This window comes from Triturus cristatus, chromosome 1_2, assembly GCF_964204655.1.
Source record: "Triturus cristatus chromosome 1_2, aTriCri1.1, whole genome shotgun sequence".
In the NCBI taxonomy this organism is placed as follows: domain Eukaryota; kingdom Metazoa; phylum Chordata; class Amphibia; order Caudata; family Salamandridae; genus Triturus; species Triturus cristatus.
This window is the reverse complement of record NC_140580.1, coordinates 36978464-36996471: the sequence shown is the minus strand read 5'-3', so window position 1 is coordinate 36996471 and position 18008 is coordinate 36978464. Positions and strand designations below refer to the sequence as shown.

Genomic DNA, 18008 nt, shown 5'->3' with positions numbered 1-18008 from the left:
GGAAGGCACCTGAGTGAACCGACGGTTTCAGCTCCGGTAAGATCTTGATATTTGCCTCCGTAGTCCCCTCCAGCTTGTATATTTACTCTTCAACGCCCGTATTATACCTATTTAGTCACTTCTATATAGTGATTTCAGTTACAACCTCCACACATCTTCTTTAAGCTTTTTTAGTTTTCTTATGTGAATTAACGCCATGTGGCACGATGTTCACCCACACGGTCCCCTTACAGCCTCTTTTCGAGCCTAAAACCACGCTTGATACATTAACATGCCATTTGTTTCACATTTGTTACAATGTATGTGACTAGTACTGTGTATTGTATATATCCATCCGGTATCATTACAGACAGTTTAAATCTTTTGTTTTAGATGTTCCCTGATGAAGGCAGTTTGCCGAAATGCATTGGAACACGGATTGAGACAACTTTGTGAAAGTAACATGTTGCATTTTGGGAAATGAAGTTTTCCAACGGATTAATGAAAAATCAAGTGAAAAATTAAAAAACTTTCAAGTACATAATTGAGCAAATTATTCATTGATAACCACGAAAAAATTCGTTACTCCAGTCCAGTGCCCGGGGATACACCCCACAGGGGTGGGGTCGTTACCTATTGTTTGAGTTTTACACACTCTCCGGCAGGGAGTGATACCCTGGAGCACGGCACAATTGTTTGAAAATTCTTCCAAGCACAGCAGTGCACAATTGACCATAACTAGTTTCGTTTAATAATCGTTTGACCAGTGCAGACTTTTACCAGCTCCCAGTTTGTGATTGGCCTGCCGATGTTCTTGCTAAGTTTTTCCTTGTTCTTTTTAGGTATCGATCAGGTGTTGGTAAACTCAAAGCCTTTTAACTCTGAATGAGCTGCGGAGTTTCGTGAAACAGCTTTATGCCCTCCCATGTGTCATCAGTCAGACACCATTGCTTAAGGTACTGTCATTTTAATTTGGAAATTGGGGTTGACTATTGACTCATTGTTTTTACTTTTAAGAGGTTCTTTTCCTCAATGCTCTTAACTTTCAAGACCACAAGGCCTCACAATCTATCATGCAAATTAAAGTCCTCCAGTAGTGGTTATAAAATACAAAACCTGGTTACCATGACAACAAATTAATTTAAAACACCGTTAACATAAGCCTTGCCTGTTGTCCTTGGCTTTTTTTATGTGCACATAGGTGTTACCAGAATCGCCCCATATTGTTGTTGCAGTTTTATAGAGTAAACCCAAAATCACTTCAAGCTGAACTGTTCCGAATACCACATGTGCGGTTGACACCAATGGAAGGTAAACGCCACCTTGTTTGCTAAAAGACTTGTGCAGCTTGGAACATTTTGTAGATCCGTATAATGAGACCTTATAGTGCCATGTATAGTTCGGAAAAACATCTACACAAATCATTTTCTGTCCACCCTATGAGGAGTCTTCACAACTCACTGTGATGCCAATGCTAAGCCCTCAATGCTCCCAGTGTGATTCATTTGAAAATTATATGTTCGAGGCATATGAGCTGCAGATTACACACTTGTGCATAGATCGCCATCTGGTGTTGGGCCCGGATGTTTGCAGTTTGTTTTTCCTCTTGGAAAGTCTTTGGAAGTCACAAGGTCGGTGACTCCTCCTTTGGGTCGTATTGCGCATGGGCTTCGGCTCCATCCTCAGATTGTTTTTTTCCGCCATCTGGCTCGGATGCGATCTTCGCGCTCCGGCTCAGAACAGCTTCCAGTTCGACGGTCGACGCGCAATCCTCACCTTAAACCGCGGTATTGTTTTGATCGCAATCTCCCCCACTCGACGCGCCTTCTCATCGGCACGGACCTTCAGTTCCAGTCGTCGACGGTGGCCTTCGGGCCTCTCCAAACTTCGGTCCTGGCAAATGGAAAGAACTCCATTTACAAAGTGCCCTCGATGTGGGTCCAAATTCCCCCACACCGATCTCCACGAGGCGTGCAATCTCTGCCTCTCCCCTGAACACGAGGCTCGAGACTGTCCGGCGTGTAAGTCCTTCCGGTCCAAAAAGACTATTCGGGACCAAAGAGCCAGAAGAAATATGGCGGACTCCTCGACGACGATTCCGGATGACATCTTCGGAGAAGGCATCGACGCTCCAGAGCAGTACACCGAAGAGGGCCTCGTCAGCGCTTCCGAGGCCGACGACTCAGATGTGGAGGACATCACCCCGGCGCAGAGGGTCGTGAGTACTGATTTCCCCCCCCAAGGATCCAAAAACTGGACATTTGACTCTTTCTTCCAAGAAGAGACATTTGGAGAAGCCTGCTCCACCTCCGCCTCCAAAGAGGAAGGACTCTGCTACCTCCCCATTCAGAATACCTTCCCCACCTCCTCCACCTTCTCCACCTCCATCCCCTCCGCCTTCTCCACCCCAACCTCATCGTTCTCCCACCCCTTCTCCACAAGATGATGATCACGGGGACCCATATGATGATAGGGGATGTCCCACAGGACCTACCCACAGGGGACCCCACTCCTTCAGGATCCCCGGACCCATGGGACGACTACAATATGCCTGATATCCCCAACGTCCCACAAGATGACAATTACCCCTCCAGGCCATCTCCACCAGAAGACTCATTGGGGTTCCACCACCTACTGCAAAGGGCAGCACACTATCACTGGGTAGATTTACATACCGACCCCGTGGAGGAAGACTTCCTCCTTGACACGTTCGACACCACACATAGGTCTACCTCCATATTACCTCTGCTTAAAGGAGTGGTAGAGGTTTTTAAGGACCCAGTTAGAGCCAGGGTCATTAACCCGCGCATCGAGAAAAAAATACAAAGCTTCCCCCACAGATCCCTCCTACATCAGAGGGCCAGCGCCACTAGACTCTCTAGTGGTATCCACTGCACGTAAAAGGGCAAATTCCCAGGCATCAGGTGAAGCACCACCACCTGACAAAGAGTCGAAGCTACTGGATGCATCAGGGAAATGCACTGCGTCACAAGCAGCCAATATGTGGCGTATCGCCAATACTCAAGCGCTATTGGCCAGATATGACAGGGCACATTTTGACGAGTTAGAGAGCATAATGCACCACCTCCCTGAGAAATATAAAGCTAGGGCCAACAAACTAATTCAAGAGGGTAAAACCATTACAAACACCTCTATACGCTGTGCCTTAGATGCAGCAGACACAGCTTCCAGGGCCATCAATACAAGCGTCCTCCTGCGTCGCCATGCTTGGCTGAGAATATCAGGGTTTAAACCGGAGGTACAAGCCTCCATCCTCAACCATCCCTTTGACCAGGAACATCTATTTGGCCCAAAGGTAGATGAGGCCCTAGAAAAAATGAAGAAGGATACAGATACGGCGAAGTCCATGGGAGCCCTACAGTCACACCCTCCTAGACGCTCCTTTTCGCCGCTCTTTCTTTCGCAGTACATCTAGAGGCTACTCTTCAGATACCGCGTCCACTTCGTACAAATCCCCCACTCAGTCCACCTTCACGAGGGGTTATCAAAGAGGCGGCTATAGGGGTAACAATAATAAAGGCAGAGGCAAAACAAACAACGCCCGCTCTGCCACAACGCCTACCCAATGACTTCCCCCCCCCCCCCATTCCCCCAGACCACTTCACTCCGGTCGGGGGCAGACTCCAACATTTCCTTCCCGTCTGGGCTACCATCACCTCAGACAAATGGGTGACACAAATAATTCAATCAGGCTACTGCCTAGAACTCATATCTACCCCCCCCAAACATTCCACCCAGACAGCACCCAATGTCACAAGAACATTTGATACTCCTAAAGCAGGAGGTAGTCTCCCTCCTACAAAAACAAGCATTAGAACCTGTTCCTACCAACCAACAAAACATGGGAGTCTACTCCCTATATTTTCTCATACCAAAAAGGGACGAGACTCTACGGCCCATCCTAGATCTCCGGCCCCTAAACACATACATACACTCCGACCATTTCCATATGGTAACGCTTCAGCAGGTACTTCCGCTCCTCTCCCAAAACGACTTCTTGACCACCCTAGATCTAAAAGACACGTATTTTCACATTCCAGTGCACAAAGCTCACCGCAAGTACCTCAGATTTGTAGTGGACGGACAACACTTCCAATTCAAGGTGCTCCCGTTCTGGGTCACAATAGCGCCAAGGGTATTCACCAAGTGCCTAGCAGTGGTAGCAGCACATTTACGAAGATAACACATCCACGTCTTCCCATACTTGGACGACTGGCTGAAAAAAGCCGGGTCAGTGTGTTCAACACACATCTATCACCATTCAATTACTCCACCAGCTGGGCTTCACAGTAAACCACCAGAAGTCCCATCTCCAACCATCCCACATAAAACAATACCTCGGTGCCACCATAGACACCTCAAGAGCACTAGCTTACCCCAATCCGGCCAGGATTGCAAGCAGTCAAGCTCTACGTGCAAAATTCGCACTACAACACTCCCTTCCAGCTTGAGTGTTTATGCAACTAATAGGGATGATGGCCTCTTGCATTTTCATAGTGCCTCACGCAAGACTCCAGATGCGTCCTCTCCAAGAGTGCTTAGCACGCCAATGGAACCAGGCCCAGGGTCAATTAACAGATCTGGTGTTGGTAGACGGTCGCACCCATCGCTCTCTGCAGTGGTGGAACACCACAAACATTTCCAAAGGTCGACCGTTCCTGGACCCGGTTCCTCAAATAGTACTGACAACGGACGCATCGCTCTCCGGCTGGGGAGCTCATCTACTACATCTCACCACACAGGGCAAGTGGACGCCTCAACAAAAGTTACTCCATTTCAACCATCTGGAGTTACTAGCAATCTTCTTAGCCCTAAAATCTTTTCAAACTCAAATTTCAGGCAAGGCAGTCCTGATCCGGACAGACAACATGACAGCCATGTATTATATCCAAAAACAAGGCGGCACACACTCTCCACAACTCTCTCACCTAGCACAGAGCATATGGAGATGGGCGATACCCCAGAAAATCTTTCTCCTAGCTCAGCATGTCCCAGGAGTCCAAAACACAGTGGCAGATCTGCTCAGCAGACAGACACAACAGATCCACGAGTGGGAGCTTCACCCGCAAGTTCTTCACCCATACTTTCAAAGGTGGGGGCATCCACAGATAGACCTCTTCGCCACCCACGAAAACGCCAAATGCCCAACCTTCGCCGCCAGATACCCACACCCATTGTCCAAAGGGAATGCGATATGGATGAACTGGTCAGGCAACTTTGCGTACGCTTTTCCGCCTCTTCCACTCATTCCACTAGTGGTGCGCAAACTACAACAACACTCCCTCACACTAATCCTAGTAGCTCCAACGTGGGCCAAGCAACTGTGGTATACCACACTGCTGGAACTATCTGTAGTGCCGCACCAAAAACTACACCTCTCTCCACACCTCTTAACCCAGAACCATGGAGAGATCAGGCACACGGACCCAGCGCAGCTTAACTTTGCGATCTGGCTCCTGAAATCTTAGAATTCGGGTACCTAAATCTTCCCCCTGACTGTATGAACGTCATCAGAGAAGCTAGAAGACCTGCCACTAGAGTGTGCTACGCCGCCAAGTGGAAACGTTTTGTTGTTTATTGCCACAACAACACCATCATTCCACTGGACGTGTCCATTCAACACATAATAGGCTACTAACTCCACCTACAAAGGTGCAATCTAGCCTATACGTCCATTCGACTACACCTCGCAGCTATTGCAGCTTACTTACAAAACAGGCAACATCTTTCACTCTTCACATTACCTGCCATTAAAGCCTTCATGGAAGGCCTTAAAAGAATAATTCCCCCCAGAGTGCCACCCTCACCTGTGTGAAACTTTCTTGTAGCCATCACTTCCCTTAGACGGGGCAGTGAGATACAAGCACTTACCATTCAAGAACCTTTTCTCCAAATGCACCATAACAAAGTTATTCTCCGTACCAAGCCAATATTCCTCCCTAAAGTCATTTCTCCCTTTCACCTAAACCAAACAGTAGAACTACCAGTATTTTTCTCGCAACCACAGACCGTTGCAGAAAGGGCTCTTCACACACTGGATGTGAAACGAGCCTTACTCTACTACATTCAGAGAACACAACCTTTCCGTAAGACCAAACAACTGTTTGTTTCTTTCTCTCCACCACACAAAGGTAACCCCATCTCAAAATCGGGGATAGCTAGGTGGATTGTAAAATGCATTCAAATCTGCTACCATAAAGCAAAGCGAACGCTATCCATTCCCCCGAAAGCCCATTCTACACGAAAAATAGGGGCTTCCATGGCATTCTTAGGGAACATCCCATTAGATGATATCTGCAAAGCAGCTACATGGTCAACACCGCACACTTTCACCAAACACTATTGTGTAGATGTGCAAACTAAGCAACAAGCTAGTGTGGGCTAGGCTGTACTCAAAACATTATTTCAAACCACTGCAACAGATACGGGTGGTTGCCTCTAACGGTGGGTACTGCTATATAATGTATGCACAAGTGTGTAATCTGCAGCTCATATGCCTCGAACGGAATATGCTACTTACCAGTATGCATCTGTTCTTGGCATGTAGAGCTGCAGATCTACACACGCCCACCCGCCTCCCTGGCTACCTGTATCTGTCCCAGTTTATCTTATTTAGATAGCACACACATGGGTATCTTCACTGTTACTACTACGCTCCATCTTTCCCTGCTGGCGAAAAACAATCTGAGCATGGAGCCGAAGCCCATGCGCAATACGATCCAAAAGAGGAGTCATCGACCTCGTGACTTCCAAAGTCTTTCCAAGAGGAAAAACAAACTGCAAACATCCGGGCCCAACACCAGATGGCGATATATGCACAAGTGTGTAGATCTGCAGCTCTGCATGCCAAGAACAGATGCATACTGGTAAGTAGCTGTTAGAAATGGGGGTCTCTAGTTGGCAATGGCTGGCCACTGTCCAAGTAGGGACCCTTCTTCCTAAGTCAGAGTAAGCAGCCTATACCCTTTGACAACCCCTGCTCAACCCTGTGGTAACGTAGCACGAGCAGCTAGGCTTATCTCAGAGGCAGTGTGTGAAGCATTTATGACCATACACAGTAATATAATGAGGAACACTACAAATGGACACCACTCAAGTAGTTATGAAAAATAGGGATTTTTATATAGACTTAATCACAAGACCAATAACAGTAAAAATCCACAATACTATAAAAATATAATTACTTTAGAAATGCTGCAAGGAAAAATAGTTCAGGATGCACAAAATGATGTTTAGTTCAAGGCAGGGGTCTCTGCGACCCTTTTACTCACAAAGTATCTGGTTCCTGGAGCAAAGCAACAAAAATGTCGCTAAGGAGTTGTAGCGAGAAATTTCCTCACGCTAACCAGCGATGCGTTGAATCCTTACCGCGAGGGAGGATGATGCGCTGGGTTGCGGGCATGACAAAGCGACAAACTTCCTCACGCTAAGCCGGTGATGCAATGAAATCCTTGCCGCGAAGGGAGGATGATGCACCGAGCCTGTTGCGTGTGCGATCTTGCTGCGTTGACAAAGATGGCGCTCCGCGAGGGAGCGACGATCCGGATTCGATGCGGGGAAAATGGCGAGCGCTCGGCGTCCGCGCTGCGATGATCCTGTTGCGATGATTTCAGATAGCGGGCGTTTTCAGGCCCGCAGACAGGTGCTGCGACGATCTTCGGATAGCGGGCGTTTTCAGGCCCGCAGACAGGTGCTGCGACGATCTTTGGGGTTAGCGAGCGCTCGGCGACAGCGGCGATTTTTCTCACGCTCACCAGCTGCAGCGGCTCGCTAACGGACGTTAGCGATGATTTTCAGCGCTCTCTTCTCAACAGTAGAAATAGAGGTCCTGGAACACACAGGAGCCTCACCTGCAGATAGTAATCCTCGCTGGGAGGAAACAGGAGGCTGATGGTGGAGTCTGATGTGCCTGAGACTCCAGCAGGAGGCTAGCTCTCTCCTAGCCCTTGGGTAGTTGCTGTAGCAAAAGAAATAAAAGTCCAATCAAAGTTCCTTTCCTCTTCTTGAAGTCCAGTAGTAACAGCTGCAGGCCAGTCCCAGGAACAGCACACAAGCACAAGGACAGTCCTTCTCCTGCAGATTCTTGTAGCCACACGGACAGAGGTGGTTCTTGTTATCCAGGAGCAATACAAATTGTAGGGGTTTGTGCACAAATATTTATACCCCAAAAGTCTTTGTTCTTAGGGGTCCCAAGCCTCTGAACCCAGCCAGAACCAGTTTTGCCCAGCCCTGGAGCACTTTGTTGATCAGGCTGCATCCTTCCTTTCAGAAAGAGGGGGTCTGCCTCAGACGCACAGTGGGAGGTGGAGCCAGCTTTCACCTTGCCAGTTACAGCCCTATTCAAGTGCAGGAGCTACCCCTCCCCTCACACCTAGGCAGGTCGCTCTATTCAACCCAGGTCTGACTCAGCCTGCCCTGTCCCTCCAAAACCAGACAGCCAATACACATAATAGCAGAGCAACTGGAAGGCTTAGGCAAGAAAGTACCTATACTCTAAAAGTGGTAGTTTCAAACACAGAATATAAAAATAACCTTCACTAAAAGATGTATTTTAATATTCTGAGCTCAGGCATACTAGATTCGTTTTTCTACCATGTTCTGTGGGTCAGTTAGGACTATAGGATGTAATAGCCCAGACCTCCCATTCTGGCCTATTGAGAACAGGTAGCCTTACAGTAGTGAAAAACGAAATTGGGTGTAATTCACTACTAGGACTTGCTACATACAACAGGGCATGTCCTACCTTACACATACAATGCGCCCTATCATAAGGGGGGCTTACATGATGCCAAGGGAAGGTTTAGGGGCTGGGAAGCGGGTGCACTTCACAGCCAAGATGGCAGTTCTGGACTGCACGCAGACACTGCAGTGGCAGGTCTGAGACACACTTTACAAGCTGCTTCTGTGGGTGGCACAAACCAGTGCTGCAGGCCCACCAGCAGCATTCGGTTTACCAGCCCTGGGCACACACCGGCCACGCTACTAGGGACTAACAGGTAAACTGAATAAGCCAATCATGGATGTACCAATTCATATGTCATCTTTACAAAGGGAGCATTCGCGCTGTGGCACTGAATGGCAGCGGCACAGCGCCCAGAGCATCTATAACCAGCAAAAACAGAGGAGACACAGCGAAAAAAGGAAGGGAGACTCACGCCAATGGTGCCAGGTCTAACAGTAGCATATTCCTTTCTGCATTCTGGTTGAAAGGAAATTAACACAGAATCTAATGAGCACCAAACCTATGGCAGAAACTTCAGCAGCTTAACACAGGCCTTATCCATTTGCAAGTTCTAGTCTCATTTAATGACTCTGAATGGACAGGTTGTTTTCTTTCTGACTGATTGTCCTTTCTATTAATGAACTGAACACCTTTTAGTTTAAGCCTCCAGTATCAGTCAATAACCAATGCATACTTACACAGAGTATATCATTTGTGTCTCCTGCATGGTTGCAAGGATACTGTATTCAAGAACTATACTGTTTTTCTGCTGATAACGTGGAGAACCAGTATAAATCATTGCAATTCGGAGAGGCACACATTTGAGCATGGAGTTTCAGTGTTCGAGGCATGTGGGCTGCTGAATTCATATCTGTGCATAGATCGCCGCCTAGTGTTGGGTCCGGATGATTGCACATTGTTGTCCTGCAAGAGTCTTCGAAGTATCACGAGATAGGTGGCTCCTCCCCTGGACTACAGTGCGCATGGGCATCCTCTCCATCCTCAGATTGTTTTTTTCCGCCATTGGGTTCGGATGTGCTTATCTTAGCTCAAGTTAGGAAAACTTTATTTAAGGCCAAAAGCCTTTAGATATCATCGGTATTGTTTGCGTTTGGTATCGATAGATTATTATACTTGTTCTCGGACTCATTCACCCTTCTCGGACCGAGTTTCTGTCCGACCATCGATCAACGTTCGAAGATGGAATCGAGGACTCCCTTCAAGAGATGTCCTCTATGTCACGCAAAATATCCACACGTCGATGTCCATCCGGTGTGTAACAAATGTTTATCACCGGATCATGATGAGTCCAGGTGTATGGCCTGCGCCCGGTTCCGGTCGAAGAAGACCCTTCGGAATAGACGGGCGGCTAGATTGGAGGCCAAACAATCGGCGCCTAACCCGGTTAACATATTCAGCACCGAGGATGAAGAAGTCGAGAGCGTCGAAGAGATAGAATCGAGCCATGCTTCGGAGCATGACTCCCAATATGACGACGATGATGAGGAGATCTTCGAGGACGAAGACGTCGTCGACGAGGTAGGAGACGACGATGAGGCCCTTGGGGCCGAGGAGGATAGCTCAGGCGAGGAGCTAGGCCAATCCGTCGATACGGAGGCCGAGGGAGATAGTCTTAATAAGGCTCAGGTCGAGGGATCGCCTGCGGGCCTTACCCAAGATCGGTCAGATCGTTCTACAGCCCCGCCTGAAGGCCCGGCTTCGAACATTTCAAAAGAGCCGGAAATATCGAAAAGGACTGGAGTCGATTCCGTGAAATCGAAACCAAAACCAGCACCGGTCAAATCGAAACCGAAAGTGCAACTGGTTCAGGTTGGATCAAAGGCATCGAAACCTTCCAATCCGTCGACACAGAAGGACGTCGGAACCGACCAAAGAAAGAAGGCCCTCGGTCCCGAGAAGACGCAGCGGCCTATGGCACCGAAGGTTGGGGCACCAACAACCAAGGTCAAGGTGGTCGATCCGACTACATCAACACCGAAGAGTGCTGAGACTGCCAAAATACCGGATCAACAAGGCGTCGATCCCAAACTTCGGATCGAAGACCCGAAGACTGGAGAGAAACCGGAGACCGCGTCGAGGCCTCATCTCCCAAGAACCTGTCGGTTCAAAAGCACCGTCAGCATTCACGTTGCAACAGGTGTCGGAGTCCCTGAAGCGCATCAGGGAACGGGCCACTCTCGAACCGAAAACTGGTCCCGAACCGCACAAGGTCGCGAAGGCTCACTCGGCGCCGGCACCGATCAAGTTTGGATTGCCACCGCCGGGGACACCGAAGATGTTCGAACTTAGGAAGAGTATCGAACAACCACGTACAGTGCCCACGGAAAGAACCAATGTCGACGACTCACAAGACCAGTTTATCGACGCCGACACTGGTAGGCTGTGATCCGCAAGCGGAGAATTGTTCCAGAAAAGGCTTTGGACTCATACAAAATTCCACTAAAAAGGAAAATGGCGTCAGGTTCGACACCAGTGCTTGTAGAACCTTACCACACATATGATCAGGTACCACCATCCTTTTCTCCCACACACTCGGAGGCGGATGCTGGAGAGGGCTATACTGAGGATGATACCACTTATCCTGTGGATAATGACCCTGATGAACAACAGCAAGACCAGGATCAAGCATGGGGAGACCCTAATGACCCAGGAGACCCACAAAATGCTCCTGACACTCATCTTTGTAATATAAAACCATCTCCCACTGAAGATACTGCTGCTTTTAACACCCTCATTGAAAGAGAGGCTGCCAATCACGGAGTGGAACTTCATTCTGACTCTGTGGAGGAGGATTTCTTGGTGGACACGTTCTCCACATCAGAAAGAACGGTCAAGACTCTACCAATGTTAAAAGGGGTTATTAAACATGCTAAGGACATCTTTAAGGAAACAACCAGAGCACGGGTATTGAACCCGAGAATAGAGAAAAAATACAAACCAGCCCCAGGAGACCCCATGTACATTAAGGGTCAATTGCCTTTGGACTCCATGGTAGTCTCTAATGCTCGCAAGAGAGCTAACTCGCAGACTACCGGTGATGCTCCTCCTCCGGACAAGGAGTCCAAAGTGCTAGAAACATCAGTGTAGGAGAGTAGGGTCTGCTTTCTATGTTCACCCCCACTTTTTGCTTTTGCTTTACTGGTTTTCGACTTAGATGTGGCTGTGGGCCTGCTAATCAGACCCACAGCCCTGCTGTTCTCTCTCTAAATTGATACTATGTACTTTAGGTGCATAACCCATTTGGAAAGGATCACCTTATTGGCCCCTGTACAGTGTACCTTAGGTACCCAGGGCATAGGTGTACCCTAGGCCTACCAGGGGCTGCAGCATGTATTATGCCACCCCTGGCCTGGCCTTCCATTATGACACAACTGGCTGATCACTCAGCTGGGGCAAGGTTGTGTAATCACTCCTTGCTTAGGTGTAGCATTCCTATACCTAACTTACATATAGACACGTGTACCTATCAGCCACTCCTATGGCAGGCCTTAGCAATCCTGGAGGCAGAGTGCTTGGTAACATGTGAGATGGTGCTCTAGCATGAGCTGAGCCTGTCTGCAGCTTTCGGAACCATGTCCTTATAGCTGTTCTATGATATAGCCTACCATATACTCTTAAAGTGCCTTATAATCTTAAACGGTTATGGTAACTATGGTTTGGCTTTATCAAAACATGTCGTGTAAGGTGTCTAACACTTTGGAATAATACCCCCATCCCATTTCTGGGGATGAGGATATTATCCCCCCCTTCTAGAGGGAGAAGACATGTTGTAACCTACTTACCCGGTTAAAGTTAACCAGAGCCCCAGCATCACAAAATGGATGCTGCTGCCACAGACACGAGTCTGACCTCCTGCTGCTGGGAGTGATCCCGGCAAGGGAGGCTTTGACAATAGGTTTCCTGCCTTGGGAGGTGCGAGCACCACCCCAGACAGGCCTTAGTGTATTGGGGCAGGGAGGGATGAAAAGAATGAGACATGCCTGGGGCACACAAGGTGTCCCGTGCATAGTCCAGTTCAAACCGGTGCTGGGGCACTCCAGCCCCAGTCCTGGCGCGAAACTGGACAAAGGGAAGGGGGTGTAACCACCCCCCTCCCAGGTCACACCCATAAGGCGTGACCTAGCAGGCAACCCAGCCCCCCAGATTAGTATAAGAGTGGTAGCTGGGCCCCAGGAGATTAGATTATCCTGAACCTGCAACTTGAACAGAAACTCTGGACCTTCGACATTCGACGAAAGAAGAAGACTGAAGAATCTCCCTTGTGACCAAGGAGTGGCTACCCTGTGCAAACAGGCACCATCAAGAGACTACCCTTTGCTTTGCTGAAGTTCTATGAGGGACCGACTGCAGAGCCCGACCAGAGCCTGGACTTCCAGACTTCTCCGACCCTGATCCACATCCACAGCCGAGCTGAGATCCGTGGAGGCGACGAGAGACGTGGGACCGGCTACCTGGGAAAAGTGGCGAGTATCTTCCAGCGCAGCTTCTGAGGCACCCTCGAAGTTGTGCACCGGGGATTGAGAAGCCCCAACCCCAAGCACCATCTGCACCGAAGATCAGCCCCCCACACTCCACGAGTCCTGCGTGGGGCCCTTCTGCATTTTCCTGCTTGCCGTGTCTGTCCGGTTGCTTGCCCGTTGGCTAGCGGCCTTTGTGACGACACACCTTGAAATCTTCACTGCTGGTTTGGCTCCTCCAGACTGGCTCCCGCTTCTTTGCAAAAGAGAAGCACCCCAGACCTTCCTGGTCTGCACCAGAAGCAAGTCCTCCGTTCTTCGTGGGTTCAGCTTGCCAAGGCTTGGTGAGTCCTAGTTCGACTTCGACGCCGCCGACAGCAAGAGCCTTCGTGGGACAGGTCGCCTCCTGGTTCTGGTCGTCCTCGACGTCTCCTGGTACCCGTGGCTGCAGCGACAAGCTTCACCCTTCACCTGCAATCTTCACGACATCGCCTGGTTCCTTCCTGGTTCCACGTGGTCACTGGCTAGTGACCTTGACTCTGTCCCTTCTGCTTGCAGGTATCCTCTCTTCTTGATCTCAGCCTTGGGATCCACCGGACACTCTTCACTGACTGCCTGTCAGCAACTTTCCTTCAGGCATCCATAGAAGTCCACGACGAAACCCGACGCAAGTTCACACCTATGCACCCGCAGCCCGTGGGCTAGGTAACTTGGGTACTTCGGTGCTCACAAGGGTAGTGACTATCCTAGGGTCTAGTTTCCGAGTCTCGACTCTCTAGCTGCTTCAGAAGTGTCCTTAAACTGTTAATTTCTAACTGCTACTAATTCTATCGACTTTTACGCATTACGCGTGAGTGTTTCCACTCTGCACCTGAATCCCGTGGGCCTCCCACTTCCTAACTGTTGCTAGTGTAGTGTAGCCCCAGCGATTCCCTAGGCCTATCCTATTTCCGTGACAGTGGTCCTTATACCACTTCTTTAGTATATGGTTTGCGTGGCCCCGAGGGCCTAACTGTATTACTTACCTGTGTGACTTAATGTATGCTTGAATAAGACTGTGTTGTACTTACCTCTAATCTCATAAAGAGTGCTGAGGGTTTGTCTAGAATAAATACACTTTATTTTATATATATATCTGTTGTGGTGTCCTTTCATTTGGTATTCAAGGGATTATATATGGTATCACAGCTGGCTTCACATGCCATTCAGAGTTTAGCCTAAGACTGCTCTTGCCCATGCTACCACTAGGATAGCTGGTCTATAAGGTTGACTTTACAACCAATCACCATAAGGGTTGTTTGGACTGATATAAGGTGTACACTAGAACTAGTGACATCATACATCAGGCCAACTTCTCACAATCAGGAAAAAGGATAGCAGCACAAGCAGCAAACATCTGGCGCATTGCCAACACTCAGGCACTCCTGGCCCGATACGACAGGTCACACTATTACACCCTAGAAACACTGCTAGAACACCTACCAGATGACTACAAAGATGGAGCGGAGCTCCTCATCAGAGAGGGACAACTCATTACAAATGCGTCCATCAAATGCGCACTAGATGCAGCTGACACTGCAGCAAGGGCAATCAACACTACTGTGATGTTGAGGAGGCACGCATGGCTGAGAATATCAGGTTTCAAACCAGAGATTCAAAATAATATCTTGAATCAACCAGTCAACCCAGACTTTTTATTTGGCCCCGAGGTTGACGCTACACTGGAAAAGATTAAAAAGGACACTGAAACTGCGAAATCTATGGGGGCTCTACAGTCGCAGCAGTTTCGGAGTGGTACCTTTCGTCGCCCCGGGAATAGAGGAGCAGCTAGAGGTCAGGGGTCCCAGCAGCAGTACAGTAAAGGAGGTACCCAGAGTACCTATAATAAGAACAATAGGGGTGGATATCGTGGATCCAGCACCAAAGGCAGAGGACGAGGACACAACAACACCAGGTCCTCCGCCAATAACAAACAGTGACGTCTTGTCACTTCCCCCCCGACCACATAACACCGGTCGGGGGGAGACTCCAACAGTTCCTGCCAGTCTGGAGATCCATCACCACAAACAGGTGGGTCAGAGAAATTGTCCAGTACGGTTATTGTCTGGAATTAACATCCAATCCACCCAACATACCACCAAGACACCGTCCTATGTCCGCAGAGCACTTAACATTATTGCAGCAGGAAGTACTAAGTATGCTGCAGAAAGGAGCCATAGAGCTCGTGCCTGTAGAACAACAAGGGTCAGGGGTGTACTCTCTGTACTTCTTGATCCCAAAAAAGGACGGGTCTCTCAGACCTATACTGGACCTCAGACCTCTCAACCAATACATTCTGTCAGAGCATTTTCATATGCTCACCCTCCAGCAGGTTCTGCCGTTACTCAGTCAGGGAGACTTCCTAGCAACACTGGATTTGAAGGATGCGTATTTCCACATACCCATACACCCAGCACACAGAAAATATCTCAGGTTCACTCTTCAGGATCAGCATTATCAGTTCAAAGTCCTCCCTTTCGGAGTAACAACGGCGCCCAGAGTCTTTACCAAGTGCCTAGCGACAGTGGCTGCACACTTAAGGAGACAGCACATTCACGTCTTCCCTTACCTGGACGACTGGCTTGTTCAGGCAAAGTCAGCCCAGCAGTGTGCCAGCCACATATCCCACACCATTCACCTTCTTCACAGTCTGGGATTCTCACTAAATTATCCCAAGTCACATCTTCAACCCGCCCACGTACGGCAGTACCTGGGCGCGACCATAGACAAATTTAATGAGGATCAACAGCATGCAACTGCTGATAAAAAAGTTCAGACCTCAACACTCCCTTCCAGCGCGAGTGTTCATGCAGTTGATAGGCATGATGGCCTCCTGCATCTTCATAGTTTCGCACGAGAGTCTACATATGCGCCCGCTTCAGGAGTGCTTGGCACGTCAATGGAATCAGACTCAAGGACAGTTGAAAGACCTAGTGTTGGTGAGCGGTCGAGCATACAACTCTCTGCATTGGTGGAATTCACAAAACCTTTGCAAGGGCCGACCGTTCCAAGAGCCTGTTCCACAAATAATCCTGACGGCGGACGCGTCTCTCCAGGGATGGGGAGCTCATGTACTCAATTACACAGTGCAGGGACTATGGACGACACAGCAACAGAATATGCACATCAACCTTCTGGAACTGATGGCAATCTTCCTGGCAATGAAGGCATTCAAAGTACACTTGTGCAACAAAGTCGTGTTGATCCGGACGGACAACATGACTGCCATGTACTACATACAGAAGCAGGGAGGAACACACTCTCCACAGTTGTCTCATCTGGCTCAGAGCATGTGGAAGTGGGCCATTCAAAGGAACATGTTCCTCATGGCAGAACACCTCCCGGTCAAGGACAACCAAATGGCGGATCTGCTCAGCAGACACAGCCACCAAATGCACGAGTGGGAGCTACATCCATCAGTACTCCAACCGTACTTCCAGCAGTGTGGTCATCCAGAGATAGACCTATTCGCCACAAGGGAAAATGCAAAATGCCAAAGCTTTGCCGCCAGGTTCCCGCATCCACAGTCGCAGGGCAATGCGATATGGATGAACTGGTCAGGCAGATTTGCGTACGCTTTTCCCCCAGCGCCATTAATACCGCTAGTGGCACGCAAACTAAGGCAACACTCAATGACACTCATCCTGGTTGCTCCAATGTGGGCACGCCAGCCATGGTACACCACGTTACCAGAACTTTCCGTGGTGCCGCCTCAAAGACTGCGGCTAACACCCAAACTTTTAACACAGAACCATGGCGAAATTCAGCACCCAGATCCGCAACAGCTGAACCTGGCGATCTGGCTCCTGAAGTCTTAGAGTTTGGCTACCTGAACCTGCCTCCAGAATGTATGAATATCATCAAGGAGGCCAGGAGACCCATGACCAGAGCTTGCTATGCGGCTAAATGGAAAAGATTTGTCATTTACTGTAAAAACAATGACATTAATCCGCTGGATGCATCCGTTCAGAACATCATCTGTTACCTGTTACACTTATACCGATGCAATCTGGCATACAGCTCCATCCGTATACATCTAACCGCACTAGCGGCCTATCTTCAGAACAGGCGGCACCTCTCTTTATTCAGAGTGCCTGCCATCAAAGCCTTCTTAGAGGGACTCAAAAGAGTGATTCCTCCAACACACCCACCGGCACCAGTGTGGAACCTGAATGTGGTCCTCACCAGATTGATGGGTCCACCTTTTGAACCTCTACATTCATGTGAGATTCAATTCCTCACCTGGAAAGTAGCTTTCTTAGTGGCAATCACTTCGTTGAGAAGAGTTGGTGAACTCCAGGCACTAACCATTCAAGGCCATTCATACAGGTTCACGCAAACAGAGTTGTACTACGTACCAACCCCAAATTCATGCCTAAAGTGATATCGCAGTTCCACATGAATCAGACTATTGAACTGCCTGTTTTCTTTCCAAATCCAGAAAATGTCGCAGAGAGAATGCTCCATACACTAGATGTAAAGAGGGCCCTCATGTACTATATAGACAGAACAAAGGATTTTAGGAAAACAACTGTTCGTTGCCTTTTCTCCACAACACAAGGGCAACGCCATTTCCAAAGCAGGGATAGCCAGATGGATCGTTAAATGTATTCAAATTTGCTATGAAAAAGCTAAACGCACATTAACGATTCCTCCAAGAGCCCACTCAACACGCAAGTTAGGGGCGTCCATTGCTTTCCTTGGGAACATTCCTTTAGAGGAAATATGTAGAGCAGCCACATGGTCCACTATACATACATTTACTAAAC

The 18008-nt window shown here is 48.8% G+C and overlaps 1 pseudogene across 1 annotated transcript in view; it reads left to right on the top strand.

The window, feature by feature from the left end:
- The window catches only part of LOC146866698 (lysine-specific demethylase 5B-like), a 448321-nt pseudogene that overhangs the window by 16198 nt on the left and 414115 nt on the right, over positions 1-18008 (top strand). Inside the window, exon 3 of the transcript XR_014966523.1 lies at positions 822-935. The product of XR_014966523.1 is annotated as a lysine-specific demethylase 5B-like (transcript). The remainder of the gene's footprint in view (positions 1-821; positions 936-18008) is intronic.